The sequence below is a fragment of the Lolium perenne genome, chromosome 6 (assembly GCF_019359855.2).
Source record: "Lolium perenne isolate Kyuss_39 chromosome 6, Kyuss_2.0, whole genome shotgun sequence".
NCBI lineage: Eukaryota > Viridiplantae > Streptophyta > Magnoliopsida > Poales > Poaceae > Lolium > Lolium perenne.
Genome location: NC_067249.2, coordinates 257,563,866 through 257,584,439, shown reverse-complemented (window position 1 = coordinate 257,584,439; position 20,574 = coordinate 257,563,866).

Genomic DNA, 20,574 nt, shown 5'->3' with positions numbered 1-20,574 from the left:
GACCGAGATGATGTACGGCTCGTTGGGCTCAGTTAGGTGATGAGAACACCTCTTTCTTCCACTCCATGGCCACTGCAGATTTTTTTTTTTAAAAAAAAATACTATCACCTCTCTGACACGTGAAGATGGTTCCATTGTTGTGGAACATCATGAAAAAGCTGGCCTACTTTGGCGCCAACAGTTCATTTGTCACGTTAATCTCTATAACCCTTTCCCCTGAGGGTCCCAATGATTTTAGGCCCATTTCGTTGCTTAACATCTGCCTAAAACTCATCACAAAAATCCTTGCCAATTACCTCCGGAAAAAGATACTCAAGTTTGTGTACATTAATCAGTATGGTTTCTTGAAGTGAAGGAACATTTAGGGGCTTTTGAATATATTTATCAATGAAAACATGGATACACTGGATCGATTATTCTGAAGTTAGATTTTGCTAAAGCCTTCGACACAACTGAGCATAAGGCCATTTTCAAACATTCTCAAAATGGCCCTCTTGCCGGCGGCGCATGCACCCGAGGGTGGGCGCACCGCCATCAAGCGGCGCAGAGTGGTGGTGCCTTTGCCGGTGGCCGCGCAGTAACATCACGGCACCCGGTATCCTTTCGGCAGTGGTGGCGCTGCGCCCCACTGCCGTCTTCTTCCTCGCCGACGAGCCCAAAAGCCGTGGACGGCAAGAGTCTTTTGCCCCTGTTTGTCACTGTCAGGGTTTCGGTTCGGTGTTCGGGTCGATCTAGGGTTTTTTCTTTCCAGGGGGGTGTGGCGGTTCGGCCACGTCTTATACCGCCCGAGATGGACGAGCGGCCGCCCGATGAGATCCGATGGTAGGAGTGAGCCAGCGCGCAAAGAAAGACGCTCGCGGGCTGTGGGCCGCGGGAGCAAAATGGCCTGTTTAACAGTTTTTTGACGCTTTATTAATTTCCAGAGGCACTTTTTAGGCTTTTGGGGCTGTTTTTAAGCTTAATTTTTGTCTAGTTTTCTCTGAACAAATAGGGCCAACGAAATATTTGTCCATGAATTCAAAAGAGAAAGTTATGCCTCTGAAAATTTCAAAGTTAATAGTTTAAAGTTTCCGCTGCAAATAGTTAAAGATGCATTTTAAACTTGAAAAATGCAAAAGTGATGATTAAAATTTAAAAAGTTGATCAAAAGTGATTGTTGAAACAATTATGATCCTGTCATTTTATGACCAACATTATTAATGGCATGAGCATGATTTGTTGTAATAATATGTGCAAAATTAACAGTTATTTTTTTAAAGAGATGATTAAAGTGATTATTGTGACAATTATGGTTCTGTTATTTTTAAACCAACGTTATTAATGACATAATCATGATTTGTTGCAATAAGAAGTGCATTTATCTCTACTTCTGCCCAACGATGATATAGATTTAATTACACAAACAGTTGTATGTTCTAATTTTGACCAACGTTGGATTATTGCATGCAGTTGTTGTCATGATCTCATTTCATTGTGGTTTAAAGGAGGGTACTAGTTGATGAGCTGCATCAAGGATATTCGAACCCTCAGAGGTGACAACTACACGGAATGGAAAAAGAAGGTCGATTTGTGATGAGGTGGACTAGGTTCCCACAGCCGGTCAAACCAAAAGATCCAGTCAGAAATGACAAGGATGATGATGTTGCATGGCAGAATAAAAAGTGGCTAAGTGCCATTTATAAAGAATACAATTGAGAACGCTATTGTGGGCTCAATTGCAGAGTGTGCTTCCGTAGGGGAGTATCTTGAAAGAATAAAGAGCCAGTTCACTAGTTCTTCAAAGATATATGCTACCCAACTGCTGAAATAACTGGTGACAGAAAAGTACACATGGACAAGAAGGACGATGCAAATGTGCCATATGGTGTAATAATGCTTATGTGGGGGTTGATTTACTCCATGATGAGTTTTATTTATTGTCCTTGCGTGAAAAAGGTGTTGTCTGTGTGTAATGTGAATGAGAAGGTGAAAGAGAAAAGTCTAAACCCCGTGTTTTGTGTGTTTGATGACAACACTTGAATAATCTCACCGTGTGCAAAGAGTGTCTTTGATAGATTTGCAAGTGCACGGTGACCTCGATGGACACGTCAAGATCGGAGGACTGAAGCGTAGCTTATATGTTTTCTGGTTTTCTGTGTGTATCGCGAGGTGACATGGTTGGATAGGAAAAGAGGAGAAAAGCAGTTTTTACCTGACCGGTACTACCGGTACCAGTAGCGGTAGCGGTAATACCGCTACCCCTACTGGTACCGCCCATCGGTACCGCTCTGGATCTTTGCATGGGGACCTTCGTTGTTGTAGCCCTTTTGGTTTTCATTGCGTATCTCTTCTTGTGGCTACACCAACCCTATGGAGGCACTTGTTGTGAGTTTTGGGTATTCTCAAGGCAAAGGTATGATAACTTCACCCAAAACTCTTTGCATGATCTTGTGTTGCCTCCATAGTGGACATATGCTATATGAACATATATGTCAAGTATCCTTGTTGCATATGTGCTTGATTTGTAAAATCTAGGGGGAGTCGTGTCTCTAGATTGTGTGCATTTGTATTCAAACACATATTCGAAATATGCACCTATCTAGGGGGAGCTTCGTCTAGCTTTTGCAAATCTAAAGTCTCATCATAATATCTTATGTCATTGCAAATTCTTGTGTTGTCATCAAACACCAAAAAGGGGAGATTGAAAGAGCAAAGTCTAAACCCCGTGTTTTGTGTGTTTGATGACAACACTTGAATAATCTTACCGTGTGCAAAGAGTGTCTTTGGTAGATTTGCAAGTGCACGGTGACCTCGCTGGACACGTCAAGATCAGAGGACTGAAGCGTAGCTTATAGGTTTTCTGGTTTTGTGTGTGTATCGCGAGGTGACATGGTTGGAGAGGAAAAGAGGAGAAAAACATTTTTTACCTGACCGGTACTACCGGTACCAGTAGCGGTAGCACCGCTACCCCTACTGGTACCGCCCATTGGTACCGCTTTGGATCTTTGCACTGAGAAAGTCCCACAGAAAAAGTTACGGTACCTTTGCGGTACCTTGAGCGGTAGTACCGCTTGAGAGCGGTAGTACCACCTCGGTACCGCTTAAGTACCGTAACATAAGTTACGGCACTACCGCTATAGTACCGCTTCGGTACCGCTTGGGATCCAGTATGTCCCAGAGGCCATTGCGGTACCTCGAGCGGTAGTACCGCTATGTGTCCACGTGGATAAGTTCTGCGGGGATTTCGAATCTAGAGCGGTAGTACAGCTTACCAAAGCGGTAGTACAGCTTACCAAAGCGGTAGTACCGCTTAGGCAAAAATTGCAGATAACGGTTGGATTTCGGGGGGGCCTATTTAAAGGGCCCTTCTTGTAGGAATTCGTTGCATAGAAAACAAAAAAATTTCCTACCGCGAGAACGCAATCCAAGCCAAGATGCAATCTAGAAGACGGGAGCAACGAGGGGATGATCAAGACTAACCCTTGAAGATTTCCAAAGCCTATAAGAGTAGGCTCTTATTGCTGCGGTAGATGATCACTTGCCGCTTGCAAAAGCGCGTAGAAGATCTTGATCACGGTGCCACAATCGGGCAGCACCTCCGTACTCGGTCACACGTTCGGTGTTGATGAAGACGACGTCCTTCTCCCCGTTCCAGCGGGCAGCGGAAGTAGTAGCTCCTCCTTGAATCCGGCAGCACGACGGCGTGGTGGCGGTGGCGGTGGAGATCTCCGGCGGAGCTTCGCTAAGCGTGCGGGAGAAGAGGAGGAGAGAGGGGCGGCTAGGGTTTGGGAGAGGGGGTGGCCGGCCACCTATGGGTGCGGCCAAGCTATGGGCTTGTTGTGGTCAGCCCCCTCTCCTATGCCCCTCATTATATAGGTGGAAGCCCCAAGTGTTGGACTACAAGTCTTCGAATAAGACCCGAACCAAAAACCTTCCATGTGTAGGGAAACCTACCCAAGGTGGGAATCCCACTTGGGGTGGGATTCCCCCCTTCCATGAGGGGGGTTGGCCGGCCACCCTTGGGGAGTCCACCTTGGACTCCTCCCCTTTAGGGTTGGCTGGCCATGCAAGGTGGAGTCCCTCCGGGACTCTACTTTCCATGGTGATTTCTTCCGGACTTTTCTAGAACCTTCTAGAACCTACCATAAATGCACCGGATCATTTCCAAACTTGGAATATGACTTCCTATATATGAATCTTATTCTCCGGACCATTCCGGAACTCCTCGTGATGTCCGGGATCTCATCTGGGACTCCGAACAAATATTCGAACTCCATTCCATATTCAAGTTCTACCATTTCAACATCAAACCTTAAGTGTGTCACCCTACGGTTCGCGAACTATGCGGACATGGTTGAGTACTCACTCCGACCAATAACCAATAGCGGGATCTGGAGATCCATAATGGCTCCCACATATTCAACGATGACTTTAGTGATCGAATGAACCATTCACATACGATACCAATTCCCTTTGTCACGCGATATTTTACTTGTCCGAGGTTTGATCATCGGTATCACTCTATACCTTGTTCAACCTCGTCTCCTGACAAGTACTCTTTACTCGTACTGTGGTATGTGGTCTCTTATGAACTTATTCATATGCTTGCAAGACATTAGACGACATTCCACCGAGAGGGCCCAGAGTATATCTATCCATCATCGGGATGGACAAATCCCACTGTTGATCCATATGCCTCAACTCATACTTTCCGGATACTTAATCCCACCTTTATAACCACCCATTTACGCAGTGGCGTTTGGTGTAATCAAAGTACCTTTCCGGTATAAGTGATTTACATGATCTCATGGTCATAAGGACTAGGTAACTATGTATCGAAAGCTTATAGCAAATAACTCAATGACGTGATCTTATGCTATGCTTAATTGGGTGTGTCCATTACATCATTCATATAATGATATAACCTTGTTATTAATAACATCCAATGTTCATGATTATGAAACTAATCATCCATTAATCAACAAGCTAGTTAAGAGGCATACTAGGGACTCTTTGTTGTCTACATATCACACATGTACTAATGTTTCGGTTAATACAATTATAGGATGATATATAAACATTTATCATAAACATAAAGATATATAATAACCACTTTTATTATTGCCTCTTGGGCATATCTCCTTCAGTCTCCCTCTTGCACTAGAGTCAATAATCTAGTTTACATTTGTAAAGATATATCACCTTGGCCTTCTGGTGTTTTATCATGTTTTGCTTACGGGAGAGGTTTTAGTCAACGGATCTGACATGCTCAGAAACGTATGTATTTTGTAATTCATTTGCGTCTCAACGCATCACTTATTTCCAAATGAGTCGGCATTAAATATGTTTTGGTCTTCTGGTGGAACCTTAATTCCGCGGTCTGAAATATGTTACTAATATTGTCACACACAATATAGCTTCAAAGTCATGACTCTGTCGGAACTACACCAAGTTCTCAAAGAACCTCTTGACTTTAACATCCTTTGTCATTGTCAAAACAATGACATATTCTGCCTTCTTTTGTAGAATCCATCATAATATTTAGAACTCTTCTAAATCTAGCATAGACAACTTCTAGCTCATCGTGCTACCTTTTAAACAACACTTAGTCTAATTTGAGATTGAAATTTTATTTTCATATGTGACAAAACAAATATCGGTGCAACATCTTACAGCGATTTGTTTGTCATTTCCCATACAAAACTATATATATATCCTTAGTTCTTCTAAAGTACTCAAGAATATTCTTACTATCGTCCAATGATCATCATATGAATCATTCTGGTATATGCTCATAACACTTTATAGCACATGACATCTGATTGTGTACATATTTTTCGTGATCTATAATCACTCATGTGTTTTTACTCATTGAGTGTCAGATACACTCAAGTCTTGTTAAAACTTAACATGACAAGAATATTTTCTTAATATTTTTATATTGAACTATTTCAATATCCATTCTATGTACTTTGACTTAAACTTATTTTGTGTTTCAATCTATCTTCATAGATCTTGACACTAGATATGTTTAAGTCCATATCCTTTCATTGAAGTTAATTTCTCAATGAAACTTTTTAATCAAGTATATAATTACATCATTTATAACCAACTATATGTCATCTACATAAAGTATTATAAATATGTCTCAGCGCTCCCACTTAATTTCTTGCAAATGCAAGCCTCTTCATCGTCTCTGATGAAATCAAAAACTCTTTGACTATTTCATCCGGTGAAGATTCCAACTCCGTGATACTCACTTCATCCAATTGAAGTTTGTATACCTACCTAGTATTCCACGGACCAGCAAAACTCTTGGTTGTATCTTGTATACACCTTTAATACACACTTCTGTTAAGTAATGTATTTTGCCATCCTACTAGCATATCTCATAAAATAAATATGTAGTGATTACTAGAATAATCCACATAGACTATAAGCATTGCCACGGAAGATCTAATCTTATCGTAGTCAACTCTTTGAACTTTGTCGTAAACAACTTTTCGACAAGTCGAGCTTCTTCAAGGATATTTCATCCAAGTCCATCAATTTTATAGATCTATTTACTTTCAAAAAGTATTTATCTATCTTGGATTTCATGGCGTATAGCCATTTTAACGGAGTCAGGGCCCATCATAACTTCTTTGTTTGTAGTTGGTTTATCATTGTTCAAAATCAATCCTTTGTCCACAAATCATTTATTTGATCACAAAGTAAACCATACCTACAAGGTTCAATATGTACTTCGATCTCCATGGCTAAAACACTTTGTAGTCATGGGAGCCATGATCGTCGTGGCCGCTTCCGGAACCAATTCCGATGCTGCGCTACTCTGATCATTATGCTCAGGTTCATAAACCTTATCAAATTGTATTGTCCTCCCGCTCAAAAACTTCGCTAGAAAACAATTTCTTGGAAATAAGAAAGTAACATTAACAAACAATTTTGTTGTTTACTTCATAGTGGAAAGAATTCCCAATCAATTCTTTGGGATAACCAACAAAGACATTCATCCGATTTTGGTTTAGACCAAAATTTAAAGAAAGGACTATAGGGTTTATACCCATGCCATAACCTGTATGGTGTCATTTCAACGGATCATGATGATGCTCTATTTAGTGTAAAAGCGGTAGTCACTAAAGCATAATCCACAAAAATATAATGGCGTCATAATATTTTATCTCATCATTAATCCAACAAGGTTTGGATACATCTATCGGATACTTTATCATCACTATGATACTCCAAGAAACGTGAGTTGTAGAACAATTTCATAACTCTCTTAGATGTTCGCTAAAACTAGTAATTCAAATATTTCCACTATGATCCAATCATAGATATTTTACTTTTCTATTACAATGATTTCCACTTCATGCTGAAATTTATTTGAACCTATTCAAATGTTTCAAACTTCTTCCTTATCGAATATATCCACATATATATACTCAATTCATTGATTGAAGTTTTCATGAAGTAGAAGAATCTCCCGCACACAACAACTATGTCTAGTGAACCACATACATCATCATGTATGTTTTCACTAAGTTAGTTGCCCGTTCAACTCTTGGCCTATGAACGGTATTTTAGTCATTCTTTTTTAGAAAAGATTTGCAAGCGCCAAATGATTCAAAAATCAAATGACTCCAATAATCCATTTGCATGGAGTTTCTTCATGCGTTCCTTTCCAACATAACCTAAATGGCGGTTCCACAAATAAGTGGAATTCATATCATTTGCCTTATGGCATTTTAGCGTCAGTATTATGTGCGTGTGTTTCACCATTAAGATTTATAATAACTTATCCATCGTACATGGAGTAATGTCATAATTTGAACAACTCATTGTTTTCATTTGACCAGAGCAAAATAACAATTATTAAGTTCTTTATTATAAATTCTAAGGGCTAGATAGAATGCCAACGATAACATGATAACACTTTATTTTTGTTCCAGACGTGCATTCCTATCATATTCCTTGTTAGTCACTTAGGCCATTGTTTTCTTGTATTGCGTTGTTTTGTATGACACTTCATACCAACCAATATGGTACAAATACCCAAGAATTTCATTGTGTGACTTAACTAGGAATACAACCATAACATGTATATCATTTATATACACCCGAGCTAGACTTTCTAGTCTTTTCTTTTCTTTTGCCAAAATATCTTTTGCAGTTTCTCTTTTAGCTTTCCTCATTATTCAGAAAAACACTTTAACATTATTAACTTCTAGGTTTGTTGGTCAAATACCAATAACCTTGAGGTTCTTACTTTAAGTTGATCATCATATGACAAGTGTTTCAGATTTCACTATTAGTAACTTTGTAATATGATGAACAATTTCACTCATAATTTTATCCATTATATCATGACGACTTTCCGAGACCATGTCTGTACATGCTAGGCTCGTAAAGTTTTAACCTTGGTATTCGCATGTGCAAATCTGGCTTGCACCCGTTGTAAGCACACGTAGAATCTATCACACCCGATCATCACGTGATGCTTCGAAACGACGAGTCTTAGCAACGGTGCATACTAAGGATGATAACTTCATGGATATGCGAATATTATTAGTGCCCCAATGGTTGGAGGATTGTGACGCCTGGCGTCTTCAACCTTCATACATTCCCATAAAACTTATGAGTTCATGTAATCTCACCAAATTATATTCTATCATCTTGCAATAAGGTCTTAGATATCACATATATCTCATACCTTGATTATTTCTGAAAACTAAATTTTCAGCTCCTTACTTTTCAAACAGATTTGAACTTCAAGTTTCACGGAGACAAGATAACTTTAGGTACTAATTGAAACCATAGCTCTTTGAATCAACAATGTGAGGTTTACTAAAAGTTTGCAATAGGACTTGATCATTTCTTGATTCATTAACAATACGGTACCAATCCGTAAAGTTTCTTGTCAAATTTTAACAGTATTTCAATCTCAATAACAAGACTAGCGCATAGTAGAAAAAACGGATGCCAATACTACAAAATTAATTCAAAATACTACTCAGACTATGTTTATGATAATTAGTTCATGTTTTAATCTAATTACTAATGAACTCCCACTTAATACAACATCCCTCATAGTTGTTAAGTGGTACACGATCCACATCCACTACACCAAAACCGATCATCACGTGAGATGATGTAGCTTCAATGGTGAACATCAACATGTTGATCATATCATCCATATGACTCGTGTTCAACCTTTCGGTTTCCGTTGTCCCGAGGCCATGTCTGTACATGCTAGGCTCGTCAAGCAAACCCAAGTATTCCGCGTGTGCAACATGGCTTACACCCGTTGTATGTTGAGTTTATCACACCCGATCATCACGAGATGTTTCAAAACGACGAACAATGCAACGGTGCATACGAGGGGAGAACACTTTATTATCTTGATATTAATGTGAGGGATCATCTTATAATGCTACCGTCGCGTTCTAAGCAAAATAAGATGCATAAAGGATTAACATCACATGCAATTCATATGTGATATGATATGGCCCTTTTGTCTTTGCGCCTTTGATCTTCATCTCCAAAGCACGTACATGATCTCCATCATCAACGGGCATGATCTCCATCCTCGTCGGCGTAGCGTCAAGCTTCATGGCGCCGTCTTCATGGTTGTTCACCTCATGTAGCAATTATTACAACTACTTTGAAATACTACTCAACATGAAATATAAAGACAACCATAAGGCTCCTGCCGGTTGCCACAATACAATAATGATCATCTCATACATATTCATCATCACATTATGGCCATATCACATCACCAAACCCTGCAAAAACAAGTTAGACGTCTCTAATTTGGTTTGCATATTTTACGTGGTTTAGGGTTTTCGATAGAGATCTAATCTACCTACGAACATGAACCACAACGTTGATACTAATGTTGTCAATAGAACAGTAAATTGAATCTTCACTATAGTAGGAGAGACAGACACCCGCAAAGCCTCTTATGCAATACAAGTTGCATGTCGAACGAGGAACAAGTCTCATGAACGCGGTCATGTAAAGTTAGTCCGAGCCGCTTCATCCCACTATGCCACAAAGATGCAAAGTACTCAAACTAAAGGCAACGAGAGCATCAACGCCCACAAAACCATTGTGTTCTACTCGTGCAACCATCTATGCATAGACACGGCTCTGATACCACTGTAGGGATTCGTTGCATAGAAAACAAAAAAATTTCCTACCGCGAGAACGCAATCCAAGCCAAGATGCAATCTAGAAGACGGGAGCAACGAGGGGATGATCAAGACTAACCCTTGAAGATTTCCAAATCCTATAAGAGTAGGCTCTTATTGCTGCGGTAGACGATCACTTGCCGCTTGCAAAAGCGCGTAGAAGATCTTGATCACGGTGCCACAATCGGGCAGCACCTCCGTACTCGGTCACACGTTCGGTGTTGATGAAGACGACGTCCTTCTCCCCGTTCCAGCGGGCAGCAGAAGTAGTAGCTCCTCCTTGAATCCGGCAGCACGACGGCGTGGTGGCGGTGGCGGTGGAGATCTCCGGTGGAGCTTCGCTAAGCGTGCGGGAGAAGAGGAGGAGAGAGGGGGCGGCTAGGGTTTGGGAGAGGGGGTGGCCGGCCACCTATGGGTGCGGCCAAGCTATGGGCTTGTTGTGGTCAGCCCCCTCTCCTATGCCCCTCATTATATAGGTGGAAGCCCCAAGTGTTGGACTACAAGTCTTCGAATAAGACCCGAACCAAAAACCTTCCATGTGTAGGGAAACCTACCCAAGGTGGGAATCCCACTTGGGGTGGGATTCCCCCCTTCCATGAGGGGGGTTGGCCGGCCACCCTTGGGGAGTCCACCTTGGACTCCTCCCCTTTAGGGTTGGCTGGCCATGCAAGGTGGAGTCCCTCCGGGACTCTACTTTCCATGGTGATTTCTTCCGGACTTTTCTAGAACCTTCTAGAACCTGCCATAAATGCACCGGTTCATTTCCAAACTTGGAATATGACTTCCTATATATGAATCTTATTCTCCGGACCATTCCGGAACTCCTCGTGATGTCCGGGATCTCATCCGGGACTCCGAACAAATATTCGAACTCCATTCCATATTCAAGTTCTACCATTTCAACATCAAACCTTAAGTGTGTCACCCTACGGTTCGCGAACTATGCGGACATGGTTGAGTACTCACTCCGACCAATAACCAATAGCGGGATCTGGAGATCCATAATGGCTCCCACATATTCAACGATGACTTCAGTGATCGAATGAACCATTCACATACGATACCAATTCCCTTTGTCACGCGATATTTTACTTGTCCGAGGTTTGATCATCGGTATCACTCTATACCTTGTTCAACCTCGTCTCCTGACAAGTACTCTTTACTCGTACTGTGGTATGTGGTCTCTTATGAACTTATTCATATGCTTGCAAGACATTAGACGACATTCCACCGAGAGGGCCCAGAGTATATCTATCCGTCATCGGGATGGACAAATCCCACTGTTGATCCATATGCCTCAACTCATACTTTCCGGATACTTAATCCCACCTTTATAACCACCCATTTACGCAGTGGCGTTTGGTGTAATCAAAGTACCTTTCCGGTATAAGTGATTTACATGATCTCATGGTCATAAGGACTAGGTAACTATGTATCAAAAGCTTATAGCAAATAACTCAATGACGTGATCTTATGCTATGCTTAATTGGGTGTCTCCATTACATCATTCATATAATGATATAACCTTGTTATTAATAACATCCAATGTTCATGATTATGAAACTAATCATCCATTAATCAACAAGCTAGTTAAGAGGCATACTAGGGACTCTTTGTTGTCTACATATCACACATGTACTAATGTTTCGGTTAATACAATTATAGCATGATATATAAACATTTATCATAAACATAAAGATATATAATAACCACTTTTATTATTGCATCTTGGGCATATCTCCTTCACTTCTTCCCCAACTCGTTTTTATCTCTTCTCTCTCTCTCCTCCATTGTTGTTGAGCTTAATCTTTGAGGATCTCCCCAACCATCCAACCAATCTTGCCCAAATTTTGAGGAGTGGTGGAGGAGGCCCCGATCTATAGTTCTACCAAGAGAGATTTCACCAAATCATACTAGTCCTTAGTGGATTTTGGAGTTAGGGTTCCCATGGTGGGATCTTGGAGGAAGTGCACCTATGGAGGCTAGCTTGGTGTTGTGCAAGCCCCATAGGTTGTTGGGAGCCTCCTAGTGTTGTGGAGCTCGCTCCAACCTTGTGAAGGAACCACCGCCTCGACTGGTGCCATAGTGGACAAGGAGGAGCCCCTTTGTGGAGCTCTCTCGAGGAAGAAGGTGAGGCCTTCCTTCGTGGTGTGAACGCCTAGCCTCTTGTGTGAGGCTAGCACCTCCTCAACGCAGACGTGCTCCCTTTTGTGGGAGGAACCGCGGGAAACAAACCTCGCCTCGTCTCCGCGCCATCCGGTTGTCCCGCTCCTTACTCTTACTATCATGCTTGTTTCCTTTACTTGTTGCACTTGCCTAGGATCATACTAGGAACATCTCCACCACTAAAGTTTTCACCTTTACCTTCCGCATTGCTAAAAAATGAAAAGGCTTAAAATTTGTGTAGCGTCCATTCACCCCCCTCTTGTCCGCTACGATCCATTCATAAGGTATCCGTGTCGGACAAAGAACAAAAGAAAAAGAAAAAGAACTAATGAATCATCGAACTTATGGCATTGTCGCTTATGCCATATTTAGAAGGGGAGAATAGAAAGACTCGCTAAAAATGATATTCTTCCTCCATTAGAATTCTCAGACATAGAACAGTGCATCAATTGCATTAAAGAAAAATCTGTAAAGAAAATTAAAAAGGGTGCAAATCGAAGCACAACAACACTAGAAATAATTCACACCGATTGACCATTTTCCTGTGAAAAGTGTGGATGGCTATGATTCGTTCATAACATTCACGGATGATTACTCCCGATATGGTTATGTTTATCCAATCAAAGAAATAACAGAAGCGTTGGATAAATTTAAAATATTCAAAGCAGAAATTGAAAATCAGCATGTTAAAAGAATAAAGATAGTTAGATATGATCATGGAGGGGAGTACTACGGTCGACATACTGCATATGGCGAAGTACCTGGACCTTTTGCAAAGTTCCTCAGGAGACTGGAATAGTCGACCAGTACTCGATGCCGGGCGAACCTCAGCAGTATGGGGTAGCTGAAAGGCACAACCGTACCCTTATGGATATGATGCGCAGTATGATGAGCTATTCCACCCTACCATTGGGATTGTGGATTGAGGCGTTAAAACCCGCTATTCACATTCTAAACAGAGTACCAAGTAAATCGGTGCCCAAAACACCGTATGAGCTATGGAGAGGGAGAGTGCCTTCTCTAAACCACCTGAAAGTGTGGGGAGTGATACGTCTCAAACGTATCTATAATTTCTTATGTTCCATGCTAGTTTTATGACAATACCTACATTTTATATATACACTTTATATCATTTTATGCATTTTCCGGGACTAACCTATTAACAAGATGTCGAAGCGCCAGTTCCTATTTTCTGCTATTTTTGGTTTCAGAAATCCTACACAGGAAATATTCTCGGAATTGGACGAAACAAAAGCCCACGGTCTTATTTTCCACGGAGGCTTCCAGAACACCGAAGAGGAGACGAATAGGTGCCACGAGGCAGCCACACCCTAGGGGGGCGTGGCCCCACCCCTGGCCGCGCCGCCCTATGGGGTGGGCCCCTCGGGACTCCACCGACATCGCCCCTTCGCCTATATATTCTTCCGTCTCCGAAAACCCTAAAACAATCGATGATATTCCACGAAGATTTCCGTAGCCGCCGCCATCGCGAAGACAAGTTTCGGGGGACAGAAGTCTCTGTTCCGGCACGCCGCCGGGACGGGGAATTGCCCCCGGAGTCATCTCCATCGACACCACCGCCATCTTCATCGCTGTTGCTGTCTCCCATGATGAGGAGGGAGTAGTTCTCCCCCGAGGCTGAGGGCTCTACCGGTAGCTATGTGGTTCATCTCTCTCTCCCATGGTGTGATCTTTATGTGATCATGAGCTTTGTATTACTATTAATCTATGTGCTACTCTAGTGATGTTATTAAAGTAGTATATTCCTCCTCCATGATGTAAAGTTGACAGTGTTGTGCATCATGTAGTACTTGGCGTAGGTTATGATTGTAATCTCTTGTAGATTATGAAGTTAACTATTACTATGATAGTATTGATGTGATCTATTCCCCCTTTCATAGCTATTGGTGATAGTGTGTATGCTATGTTAGTACTCGGTCTAAATTGCAACGGTCTATTACGCACTCTAGAGGTTACTTTAATATGAACTTCGGAAGTTGTTAAGCTTGTTTACTCCGGCTTGAGGTGTGCTTTTGTAGCCCTACACAATGAATGGTGTTTGTTATCCAACAAGAGAGTGTTTAAAAGTAGCATTTATTTATTCAGTTATGTGATCATTGTTGAGAGTGTCCACTAGTGAAAGTATGATTCCTAGGCCTAGTTTCTAAGCACTGAAACACCGTTTCCAACAAGTTCTGCTACATGTTCGCTTGCTGCCATTTTTATTTCAGATTGCAATTACTACTTACAATCATCCATATTACTTGTATTTCACTATCTCTTCGCCGAACTAGTGCACCTATACATCTGACAAGTGTATTAGGTGTGTTAGGGACACAAGAGACTTCTTGTATCTTAATTTCAGGGTTTCTTGAGAGGGATATCTTTGACCTCTACCTCCCTGAGTTCGATAAACCTTGGGTGATTCACTTAAGGGAAACTTGCTGCTGTTCTACAAATCTTTGCTCTTGGAGGCCCAACACTGTCTACAGGAATAGAAGCGTGCGTAGACATCAAGCTATTTTCTGGCGCCGTTGCCAGGGAGGTAAGGTAAAAGGTATTCACATCCTCCGACTACTAAGCTATTTCCTAGCACTGTTGCCGGTGTGTGAGTGCTCAAAGCTATTTCCTTTAGATTCTGCAATTATATCTTTTTGATTCTTGTTTTTATTTCACTAGTTAGGCTTAATGGAAAACAACAAAAAAATTAGAGATCTTTATGAAATTTATCTTGAGTTAGGACATGAGGTGTTTGAAGAGAAAATTTAAAAACCTATGGAACTTTATATGCATGCTAATGGCAATGTTATTAGTATGAATGCTTTGAACACCATTGTAGCTAATGCTATGGAAAATTCTAAGCTTGGGGAAGCTGGTTTTGATGAGCATGATATTTTTAGTCCCCCAAGCATGGAGGAGAAAATTTTCTTTGATGATACTTTACCTCCCATTTATGATGATTATAATGATAGTGGTATTTTGGTGCCACCTACTATGGAGGATAAAGTTTATTATGATTATACCATGCCTGTAATTTATGATGATTACAATGATGGTTGTGATAGTTTTGCTCCCACTATTACTAATAAAATTGATTATGCTTATGTGGAGAGTAATGATACTTTTATGCATGTGAATAAGAATGCTTTATGTGATAGTTATATTATTGAGTTTGTTCATGATACTATTGGAAATTATTATGAGAGAGAAAAATATGGTTGTAGGGATTTTCATGTTACTAAAACACCTCTCTTTTTGCTGAAAATCTTGAAGTTGCGCTTGTCTTGTTTTCCTATGCATATTGCATTATGCTTACATGACTTGTTTATTTACACGATTCCTTTTCATAGGAAGTGGGTTAGACTTAAAAGTGTTTCTTATTTGCTTTTGATGCTCTATTTTGCTTCAACTCTTATTTCTTGCGAGAGCATCATTAAAATTACTGAGCCCATCTTAATGGTTATAAAGAAAGCACTTCTTGGGAGGTAACCCATGTTTTTATTTTTCTACTGTTTTGTTGTGTCTTGGAAGTTGTTACTACTCTAGCAACCTCTCCTTATCTTTATTTTATTGCATTGTTGTGCCAAGTAAAGTCTTTGATATTAAAGTTGATACTAGATTTGGATTCCTGCGCAGAAACAGATTTTTAGCTGTCACGAATTTGAGTTAATCTCTCTGTAGGAGAGTCTAAAAAATCTGCAAAAATTCATGAGTAATCCTCAGATATGTACGCAACTTTCATTCAATTTGAGCTTCTTGATCTGAGCATGTTAAGTGCCTAGAAAAAAATTCGTCTTTACGGACTGTTCTGTTTTGACAGATTCTGCCTTTTATTTCACATTGCCTCCTTTACTGTGTTGGAGTGGATTTCTTTGCTCCATTAAATTTCAGTAGCTTTGGATAATGTCCAGAAGTGTTGGGAATGATTGTGTCCTCGCTGAATATGTGAATTTTTGATTATGCACTAACCCTCTAATGAGATTGTTTTGAGTTTGGTGTGGAGGAAGTTTTCAAGGATCAAGAGAGGAGGATGATATAATATGATCAAGAAGAGTGAAAAGTCTAAGCTTGGGGATGCCCCCGTGGTTCATCCCTGCATATTTCAAGAAGACTTAAGCATCTAACCTTGGGGATGCCCAAGGCATCCCCTTCTTCATCAACAACTTATCAGGTCACCTCTAGTGAAACTATATTTTTATTCCGTCACATCTTATGTGCTTTACTTGGAGCGTCTGTGTGCTTTTATTTTTGTTTATGTTTGACTATCATGCTTGTGTGGGAGAGAGACACGCTCCGCTTTTTCATTTGAACACTTGTGTTCTTCGTTTTACTTTTAATGTTCATGACAAAAGTTAAAAGTTGCTGCATTTATTCCTATTTGGTTGGAAACAGAAAATGCTTCATGTGGTAATTGGTATATTATCTTGAATAATTTGATACTTGTCAATTGTTTTGAGCTCTCAAATAAATCATGTCTAAGCTCTTGCATCATGTAGTTTGAACCTATTAGTGGAGAATTACTGTAGAGCTTGTTGAAATTTGGTTTGCATGATTGGTCTCTCTAAAGTCTAGATATTTTCTGGTAAAGGTGTTTGAACAACAAGGAAGACAGTGTAGAATCTTATAATTCTTGCAATATGTTCTTATGTAAATTTTGTTGTACCGGTTCATACTTGTGTTTGCTTCAAACAACCTTGCTAGCCAAAGCCTTGTACTGAGAGGGAATGCTTCTCGTGCATCCAAAACCTTGAGCCAAAACTTATGCCATTTGTGTCCACCATAACTACCTACTATGTGGTATTTCTCTGCCATTCCAAGTAAATTGCTTGCGTGCTACCTTTAAAAAAATCATTCCTTGTCTTTGCAATATATAGCTCATGGGAAAGTAGCTTAAAAACTATTGTAAAGAATATGTCGCTTATGTATCTTATTTCTTATAAGTTGCTTGTTGAGCGGTAACCATGTTTCTGGGGACGCCATCAACTGTTACACTATTTGTTGAATATCATGTGAGTTGCTATGCATGTTCATCTTGTCTGAAGTAAGGGTGATTTGCCATGAGTTGAATGGTTTGAGTATGCATATTGTTAGAGAAGAACATTGGTCCGCCAACCAAAGCCATGTATCATGGTGGAAGTTTCAGCTTGGACATTAATCCTCAATCTCTTATGAGAATTTTATCTGTTGTTGAATGCTTAAAGCATAAAAGAGGAGTCCATTATCTGTTTTCTATGTTGTCCCGGTATGGATGTCCTCAAGTTGAGATCTATCAAAATTGAGAGATCAAATCCGATCTATCTCCTTGGACCTTCGTACAGGTGGCATAGAGGTACCCCTTTGTGACACTTGGTTGAAACATATGTAATGCAATGATAATCCATGGAAATCCGAGCTAATTAGGACAAGGTGCGAGCACTATTGGTATTCAATGCATGAGGCTTGCAACTTATAGGATGTTTTATGCATAACACATATGAATTATTACTACCGTTGACAAAATTGTTTCCATGTTTTCAAAATAAAAGCTCTAGCACATGAGTAATCCCTGCTTCCCTCTGCGAAGGGCCTTTCTTTTACTTTATGTTGAGTCAATTTACCTACTTCTTTCTATCTTAGAAGCAAACACTTGTGTCAACTGTGTGCATTGATTCTTACATACTTGCTTATTTGCACTCATCATATTACTTTGTGTTGACAATTATCCATGAGATATACATGTTGAAAGTTGAAAGCAACTGCTAAAACTTAAATCTTCCTTTGTGTTGCTTCAAAACCTTCTATTAAGAATCTATTGCGTTATGAGTTAACTCTTATGCAAGACTTATTGATGCTTGTCTTGAAAGTATGATACGTCTCCAACGTATCCATAATTTCTGATGTTCCATGCTTGTTTTATGACAATACTTACATGTTTTGCTCGCACTTTATAATGTTTTTTATGCATTTTCCGGAACTAACCTATTAACAAGATGCCACAGTGCCAGTTCCTGTTTTCTGCTGTTTTTGGTTCCAGAAAGGCTGTTCGGGCAATATTCTCGGAATTCGACGAAACGAAGACCCAACATCTTATTTTTCCCGAAAGCATCCAGAACACCGAAGGAGAGTCGGAGAGGGGCCAGGGGGCCACCACACAACATGGCGGCGCGTCCCCAGGACTGGCCACGCCGGCCTAGTGTGAGGGGGGCCCAGGCACCCCCCTGCGCCGCCTCTTCGCCTATAAAGTCCCTTTCGACCTAAAACCTCGATACCTTTTGACGAAACTCCAGAAAGACTCCAGGGGCGCCGCCGCCATCGCGAAACTCCAATTCGGGGGACAGAAGTCTCTGTTCCGGCACCCTGCCGGGACGGGGAAGTGCCCCCGGAAGCCATCTCCATCGACGCCACCGCCTCCATCATGCTCCGTGAGTAGTTCCCCCATGGACTACGGGTTCTAGCAGTAGCTAGTTGGTATTCTCTCCTCTATGTACTTCAATACAATGATCTCATGAGCTGACTTACATGATTGAGATCCATCTGATGTAATAGGTGTTGTGTTTGTTGGGATCCGATGGATGATACATTATGATTAGTCTATCTATAAAGTTTGTGAAGTTACTGTTGCTGCAATCAATTTATGCTTAATGCTTGTCACTAGGGCCCGAGTGGCATGATCTTAGATTTAAGCTCTATACTTATTGCTTAGATTGTATCTACAAGTTGTATGCACATGTCTATGTCCGGAACCAAAGGCCCCAAAGTGACAGAAATTGGGACAACTGGAGGGGAAGGCGTAGGTATGAGGATCACATATTTTCACGGAGTGTTAATGCTTTGCTCCGGTACTCTATTAAAAGGAGTACCTTAATATCTAGTAGATTCCCTAGAGGCCCGGCTGCCACCGGCTGGTAGGACAAAAGATGTTGTACAAGTTTCTCATTGCGAGCATGTATGACTATATATGGAAAACATGCCTACATGATTAATAATCTTGATGTTCTGTCTTAATGCTTTGAATCCTATCAATTGCCCAACTGTAATTTGTTCACCCAACACTTGTCACTTGTTATTGGAGAGTTACCACTAGTGTAGATTGCTGGGAACCCCGGTCCATCTCTCATCATCATATACTCATTCTATATGTCATTGGAAGTAGTATCAACTATTTTCTGGTGCCATCGCCTCTGTGTTATTGCTACTGCTACTGTGTTACTATTACTATTGCTCTCATATTACTGCTGCTTTCACATCACCCCTGTTACTAGTACTTTTCCAGGTGCAGCTGAATTGACAACTCAGTTGTTAAGGCTTATAAGTATTCTTTACCTCCCCTTGTGTCGAATCAATAAATTTGGGTTTTACTTCCTTCGAAGACTGCTGCGATCCCCTATACTTCTGGGTTATCAAGACTGTTTTCTGGCGCCGTTGCCGGGGAGGCATAGCTCTACTCATAAGTTCACCTGGGGAGTACACTCTACCTCTCTCTCTCTGTTTTTATTTTATATTATTTTATTTTTCTTAGTTTACTTTTGTCTAGTTTATTTGTGCTTAGTTTATTTCTGTCTAGTATTACTTTGCTTAGTTTCTTTTTGTCTTGTTTTATTTTTCTCATATACCCAAAAATCCATAAAAATTTAAAAAACTTAAAAATTAAAAACTGCTATTATGGGAGAACCCATAACCTACTTGGAGCTTATAGAATATTATAATAATTATAGAGAATCAAGAACTGGTAAAGTAATGAGTGCTACGATAGAAAAACTGAATACAATTGCTAAAATTTTGCTTAAACGCCATGATATAAATTGTTGCTCTAAAGAGGATACTAAACATCTGAAATTTCAATGTGGCTTTAGTGAAGAAGTTTTAATTAAGAACTATAATTGGAATAACTATATTCATCTTGGGTCGAAGAGGTAGAACAATTTGTTTTATTTATGGGAGCTTCTGAGATAGAATCCTTCATGGTTAAAAATTATGAAACTTGTGTTGTTTGTAAGGACCTTAAATATTATGTCTCTTCTATCCTTAATTTTTGCAATGAAAGTTACAGTGACAATCCTTATATCATTGATTATAAAGAGAGACTCATTAATGCACAAGAATGCACTCACAATTTGCAGGAACCTGTGGAAGAAGAAATTGATGAACCTGAAAGCTCATTGGATGAAAAAGAGGAGGAAATTGATGAACCTGAAAGCTCATTGGATGAAAAAGAAGAGGAGAGTGATGAACAAAAGGAGGAAGAATGGATTAG